The sequence below is a fragment of the Somniosus microcephalus genome, chromosome 10 (genome assembly GCF_052327205.1).
Source record: "Somniosus microcephalus isolate GS21.2 chromosome 10, FLI_Smic_1.0, whole genome shotgun sequence".
NCBI classification, from domain to species: Eukaryota; Metazoa; Chordata; class Chondrichthyes; order Squaliformes; family Somniosidae; genus Somniosus; species Somniosus microcephalus.
The window spans coordinates 22,724,796-22,732,367 of record NC_140996.1 but is presented as its reverse complement, the minus strand read 5'-3'; positions in this window follow the sequence as shown (position 1 = coordinate 22,732,367).

Here is a 7,572-nt window from a genome sequence, read left to right as displayed (position 1 = left end):
GATATTCTCTACACCTTCCCCTACTCACAGTCTCCGCGGCCGCCTTGTTTCCAGCTGATCGGCTCACTCCGCACCGTGGTAGAAGGGTAGTCAGTGCCTGTTGCAGATGGAAGCTTTTGTTGCTAAAGTCTTCCTCCTTCCTCCTGCTGCAGCCTCGTGTTTTCTTTCAGCAGCACGCCGAGGGCGGTTGCCTCTCTTCGACGCTCTTCGTTGCTTTGGTAGTCTTGCCGCAGGGTACGATCGGACTCGTCGCCACTGTAAAGTCTGTGGGTTGTGCAGTTAATAAATACACAGACTTCAGAAGTAACAAACAAACAGGTCTTTACTATTCGAAGGTCCGGGCGAATCTGCCCCAGCAATCCTGCCACAACACTTATATACTGGTGTGGTCACTATCGGTATTACAGTATACAGAAGCCAAACAAATAGTGCCACACCTAAAGTAGTTCTCTTAAAGGTGAACGGTTACATTCAATAGTTCCCTTAAAGGTAGACGGGTACATACACTACAGATAGGAAGACATCATTCTCATCCTTGCTGTTCGGGTCAGGTCGTTGAGGAGCTTGCGGCACTTAACCTGGGGGTGATTCTATGACATTGATATTGTCTGTCACCTCCCTCCAAACCTGTTGCAACACCTGCTTGGGTACCTTCCTGCCATTCGAGGGGAACAGAACCTGCGTGCGTAGACTCACCTGCTCCATAAGTACCTCCACTGTGTGTCAGAGAATCGGTGCTCTTGCCGATGAGATCTTGCTCTCCCAATAGCAGCACAGGTTACATATGAGTTGAATGACATATAAGAACATAAGAAATAGGAGCAGGAGTAGGCCTTACGGCCCCTCAAGCCTGCTCCGCCATTCAATAAGATCGTGGCTGATCATCTACCTCAACTCCACTGTCCCGCCCTATCCCCATGTCACCTCGCTTTAGGTGGTGCATTCACTCTTTAACTGGGCTCTCGCTACACCAGACATGGCTAGTCCTCAACCACTGACTGCATTTTTCATTACACACTCGTATCTTTGGTCCCCTGTTGCTCAAAACGGTGAACAAATTCGAAAACCTCCATGTGGGTCTGGCGAAGTCCGCCACCCATAGGTCGAGGATACGTTGGATTGCCAGGTTTCTCTAACAACTCGCCGCTCTTCAGAGTATGTGTCCAGGCAACCTTGGAGTGTGATCACACAGTGCCCAATGTTATGTCTGATGCCTTCCGTGACCATTGGGCACCACAGGACATAAGCTGCCTTATTGACTACGAGAAACAGATTGTCATTTAACACCACACACACACACTTTTAGTTAAACTGCGCCACCCATTATATACTAGTAGTGCCCTACTCCTTGTGGGGGCGGGGGGGAGAGGAGCACCTGTAGTTGTATTTGTCCTAATGTCGCTATCAGCCCAGAATCAATGCTGAACCGGTCATTTATCTCATTTTTGTTTGTGAGACCTGGCTATGTACAAATCAGCTGCTGCATTTGCCTGCATAAGAATATTGACTGCACTTTAAAAGTACTTCATCACCTGTGAATTGCTTTGGGGTGTGAAAGACACCGTGTGAATACAGGTTATTTTAATCTGCCACCACTAACCAGCAAGTTGGAGGTGTGAAAGGTTCTCTCGATTTACTGCTGAACGGTTGTCATATGAAAGTTGGGTCATCTTGATCGCAATCACTACCATCAATGAGTATACAAGATAGGCTTCATTATTTCAAAAACATTGCAGTGTGATTTTGTTGATCACATGTTCTGCTTCAAGTAGTCCTTGTTTCACCTTGTGAGTTTGCCAAAATAGCACGTTACCTTTCCTTTTGGATTTTTTTGGCCATTTTTCAGTCCCCGCCACAAACTCCGTTCCCTGGCCACTGACTCCATCCCTCTCCCTAACATCTGTCTGAGGCTGAACCACACTGTTCGCAACCTTGGTGTCATATTTGACCCTGAATTGAGCTTCCGACCACATATCCGCGGCATAACTAAGACCGCCTATTTCCACCTCCGTAACATCGCCCATCTCCGCCCCTGCCTCTGCTCATCCGCTGCTGAAACCCTCATCCACGCCTTTGTTACCTCTAGACTTGACTATTCTCTTTCTGAATTCTGCAGCATAGGAGGTCAGACAATGTTGCATGGCCCCATAGCTAGGATCAGCAAATTCATGCGGAAAGCACAGAAAGAAAACTTGCATCCACTTCATAGTGTCACTCCACCACCACTTTTGAATGCACTGCTAATAAAATGCTTTTGAATGCATTTTTATCATCGGAACAGCTGTAAGCCATTCAGCCCCTCGAGCCCATTCCGCCATTCAATGAGGTCATGGCTGATCTGTACCTCAAATCCATTAACCCGCCTTTGATCCATAGCCCATTTATACCTTTACCTAACAAAAAATTTTCAATCTCAGTCTTGAAAATTTCAATTCAATTATAGAACTACTTCTCTCCTCGCCTTTTATACAGGGGTGGGACTAAAAATTACATTAGCATTGAGACCAATTCATTTTGTTTGAAGGAAACAGTCATTAAGCCAACTTAACATTGCAGTTAAGGTCATGAACACAGGTAGATAATATCACTGTAGCTAGGCTTTAAGCAGGAGATGGAGACAGTGTCTTATTCATTATCAGGCTCACTCCAGGATATAAGGCATATTATCCGATACTTATTATCCGATCTAGTTAATGGTACAGATACCTTAGAGATCAGATTGAAAGTTGGAAAGTAAACCTATTGTGTAGCATTGTATATATGTTAGTTTTTTTAATTAACATACACGGAGCTAACAGATGTCCTTAGTTTGGCAGCTGGATATGTAGCAAACTACCTGCAGCAACCTGAACACCGCGATTATAAAAAGACTTGTGTTGAGTCTGTGTTTTCAAATGTAGTTATGCTGAATAACAGGACACAGACTACAGAAATAATTAAACAGGTCTTTAGTGATTGAGGGTCAAGGCTGAACTGGGATACAACTTTGCTCCACAGGGTTTATATACCGGTGTGGTCACCACCGGTACTACAATGTACAGGAGCCATCAAAAAGTAGTCCATCACCTTAAGGTATCCTCTTAAGGTGGTACAGGTTACATACACTACAATTCCTCCCCTTTTAGCTTAACAGTGTACACCCCAAATTAAACATTACATGGATAACATATATACAATTTTCACACAAACTGTTCAAAGATTCAGTTTCTGAGGAGGCCTCCTGATCCGGGCTGGATAATGCCTTTCAGGGGTCTCTGGTTCTCGTTGCTGGGGTGACTCATCTATTTGATCTCCTATGGATTGAACATCATCATGTACGTTCGAGTCTGAGGTAGATGCTACAGGCTCAATAACTTCTTCAACTGGTGTCTCTGCCATAGACATGGGGTCGACCCTTGTTCTCGATTCCACGAGTTGGTCAGCATGACGTCGTATTATGTTCTCTCCAACGTCTACCATGTACATCAAGGGTCCTTGTCGGGCACGAATTGTTCCGGATTGCCATTTATCATCCCTATAATCCCTGGCCAACACTGGTTGTCCTATTTCGAAACTCCGAGTGGCCTTGTTATTTACGTGCTGGAATTGCTTGTTTTCGACTTCCCTTGGCACATTGGGTTTTAACAAATCCAACCGGGACCGCAACCTCCTGTTATAGAACATTATGGCAGGGCTTTGATTTGTCACTGCATGTGTGGCGTTTCGATATGCCATCAGGAAATTGTCCACCTTGTGTTGTAGTGGAATATGGTCTTCGCTCATGGCCTTTATCGCCTTTTTGAACATTTGTACAAATCTCTCGGCCAACCCATTTGTAGCCGGATGATATGGGGCAGATGTATAGTGTTTCACCCCATTCTTTTTCATGAATTTCTGGAATTCTTCTGACACGAACTGTGGTCCGTTGTCTGAACATATTTGTTCCGGCAACCCATTCCCTGCAAATATGGTTCTTAGAACTGCGATCGTCTTCTCAGAGGTAGTGGTCGACATCTTAATCACTTCTGGCCATTTAGAATGTGCATCTACTGCTATCAAAAACATGGAATCCATGAATGGACCTGCAAAGTCGATATGCACACGTTGCCATGGGGTTGAAGGCCATTCCCACGGATGCAGCGGTATAATTGGAGGTGCATTTTGAACTTTTTGGCACCCTGAGCAGCTTTTAGTCAGATCCTCTATTTGTTTGTCAATACCTGGCCACCACACATAAGCCCTAGCAAGGCTTTTCATCTTGACTCCCCCCAGATGACCTTCATGCAATTCCTTCAGAACTCTCTCCCTTAATTTAGGAGGAATAATCACCCTTGTTCCATACATCAATGTTCCTTGACATACGGACAGCTGTTCTCGTCTGGCTGAGAATGCTGGTAACAGTGGGTCGCCATGTGCTGGCCATCCCTTCACTGTCAAGTCGTAGACCCGAGACAGTGTCGGGTCATTTCGGGTCTCTCTCTCAATACCCGCATTGGTGACTGGTAAGCATTCGATGATGGTCGAGTGAAATATCTCGACAGGGTCAACTGCCGGTGCCTCTTCCACTGTAGGTAGTGGCAGGCGCGACAGCCCATCAGCATTACCATGTTGCTTTGTACCTTTGAATTCGATATCATATTGATGTGCCCCTAGGAAAAGGGACCATCTCTGAAGCCTCTGCGCCGTCATTACCGGAACACCCTTCTTAGGGTTGAAAATGGAAACCAACGGCTGGTGATCTGTCAGCAGCGTAAACTTTTGGCCTTGCAGGTAATGGTTAAATTTCTTAACACCCCACACGAGGCTGAGAGCCTCCCTATCTATCTGAGCATAGTTGCGCTCTGCGGAGGTCAATGATCTGGATGCAAACGCGACTGGCCTTTCCGAGCCATTTGGAAACTTATGTGAGAGCACTGCCCCGATACCATATGGAGAAGCATCACAAGCTAAGCGAATAGGCAGCGTTGGGTTAAAGTGAGCCAACACTTCCTTAGAGGTGATCAGTGCCTTGCTCTTTTGAAAAGCCCACTTACAATCATCGCTCCACTTCCATGGTATTCCCATTTGCAAAAGAGTGTTCAGCGGGTGTAACACCGTGGATAAATTTGGAAGAAACTTGTGGTAATAGTTAACCAACCCAAGGAACGACCTCAACTGGGATACATTTTCCGGAGCGTGAGCCTTCACAACAGCTTCGATTTTGTCAGGTGACTTATGGAGCCCCTCCTGGTCAATGACGTGGCCGCAGTACGAGATTCGCTTTTGAAAGAACTCACATTTCTGGCGATTAACTCTGAGCCCATATTCTTTCAATCTGGTGAGCACCTGCTCCAAATTCGCGAGGTGATCCTTATCATCATCTCCTGTAATCAGGATGTCGTCCAGGTAGCATTGTGTGCCTGGAATTCCCTGCAATACTTGCTCCATGGCCCTTTGCCAAATCGCTGGAGCCGATGCCACTCCAAAAACCAGTCTATTATACCGATATAAGCCCTTATGTGTGTTGATCGTGAGATACTGGCGTGACGCTTCATCCACTTCCATCTGTAGGTACGCCTGCGCCAGGTCTATCTTGGTGAAGTGTTTCCCGCCAGACAGCGAAGCGAAGATATCTTCAATCCGTGGAAGTGGATATTGCACCGTGTGAAGAACCGGATTAACAGTGATCTTGAAATTGCCACAGATGCGAACCTTCCCAGGTTCCCCCGGCTTGTTGCTCAACGCACACTTCATGACAGGAACAATGGGTGTGGCCCATTCGCTACAGTCCACCTTGGACAGTACTCCTGAATGTTCTAGCCCTTCCAGCTCTGCTTCCACAGCAGGTCGTATCGCATAAGGTACCGGTCTGGCTTTGAAAAATTTTGGGTTTGCATGTTCTTCAACCTTGATGTTTGCCGTAATTCCTTTCAGTGTTCCCAGTCCCTGTTGGAACACCTCCTTAGCATCGTCTAATATTTTGGACAGTCGTTTAGGTTTGACGTCGTCCTCTTTACAGGCATCTACAGCCAGTGCTTGTATGGAATGCCAGTCCACATTTATTCTCCGGATCCATTCCCGTCCCAGTAGTGGCGGACCTCCATCAGGTAACACATACAAGTCCATGTTCTGACTTTCTTTACCATTGTAGACCACATTTACTTTTATCTTTCCTTTGGGGTATACTATTTGCCCCGTGTATGTTTTCAATACAATCTCCGTATCCCTCAGGGGAATGTGCGAGAATAACCTTTTGTAATCTTGCTTATTCATGACCGTTAATGCCGATCCAGTGTCCAATTCCATCTTCACTTGGACTCCTGCTATCCGAAGCATGACCCAGATAGTTTGGTGGTCTGCTGTGTTACCCACATTATGTATTTTTAGACAACCCAGTTCCTTACTGCTGGAGTCTGAATCCATCTTCTGTTCATCCGAACTGTTCTCTGTCACCTTGTGTACTTTTTTGTACTTCTCCTGCGGCGACTTTTTGCTGCTGGTCTTCTTTCCTGACCGGCATACTCTCGCTATGTGACCAAGTTTGCCACATTGCCTGCATTCTTTGGCCTAGAAATTCCCTTGGGTTTGCGCCCATTTAGGGGCGCAAGAGTGGGTTGCGCTGGAAGTTGCGTCGCCGCTGAAATTAGGTGGGCCTTTAAATCGGCGTAAGCCGGTAGCGCTGCGCCGGCACCGATGACGTCATTGGTGTGCGCAGCGCCCCGGTACCGCCCGAAACCACGCCGATCCCCATCTTCAGTAGCGGCCGCCTCTTCCCTGGCGGCCGCTAACAACGTTTTGAAAACCTGGCCGTGCTGCAGCCTTAGAGGCGCTATTTAAAGCGGAGATGCGGCCGGCCGCTTTTTCGGCGGCCGCCTGCCCGCACCTCCTTCCCCGGCCTCCTCCACCACCCCCCCCCCCCCGCGGCATTGCCGGCTGGTTTCCGTGGAGCCCGGCACTTCGCCGTTGTGCCGGGCTCTTTTGCCGGCACTTTCAACGGGGCTCCGGCCGTTGCAGGCACCTCCCCCTTAAGAGAAGGGGGAGGCCTGCAGTACAGCAGCCTGCCGCTCCGCATCGGGTGGCGCAGCGGGACCGGCAGCACTGAAATTCACTTTCAGCGCCCCAAGCGGGGCGGGCACACCCTGTACCAGCGCCCGCTTCCGCTTTGGGGCGCTGAAAGTAAATTTGGGGCGGGCACAACTGGCTCGGCGGCGGGCGCTAAATTTCTGGCGCAAACGTGCTGGCGGGGCGTCACTGAATTTATAGGCCTTTATCTTTGAACCAGCACTGGTTCTGGTCATGTGTTGTCCTTCCGCAACGATAGCACTTTACTGCGCCCAATGCCATTTCATTGGTGCTGAATTCCAATGGCCTTTGCTGTATCTCTGCAGCGCCTCGTGCTGCTGCCTCGTGCGATGCTGCAATGCTGAAAGCTTTGTCCAGCTTAAGATCCTTTTCCTCTAGCAGTCGCTTCTGGGTTCCTTCCCTTAGGAGCCCACACACAAACTTATCTCTCAGTGCGTCTGCTAGTCCTGTACCGAACTGACAGTACTTTGATAACTTGCGCAGTTCGGTTAAGAATTCAGCGTTGCTTTCTTCTTGAAGCTGAATTCTTTT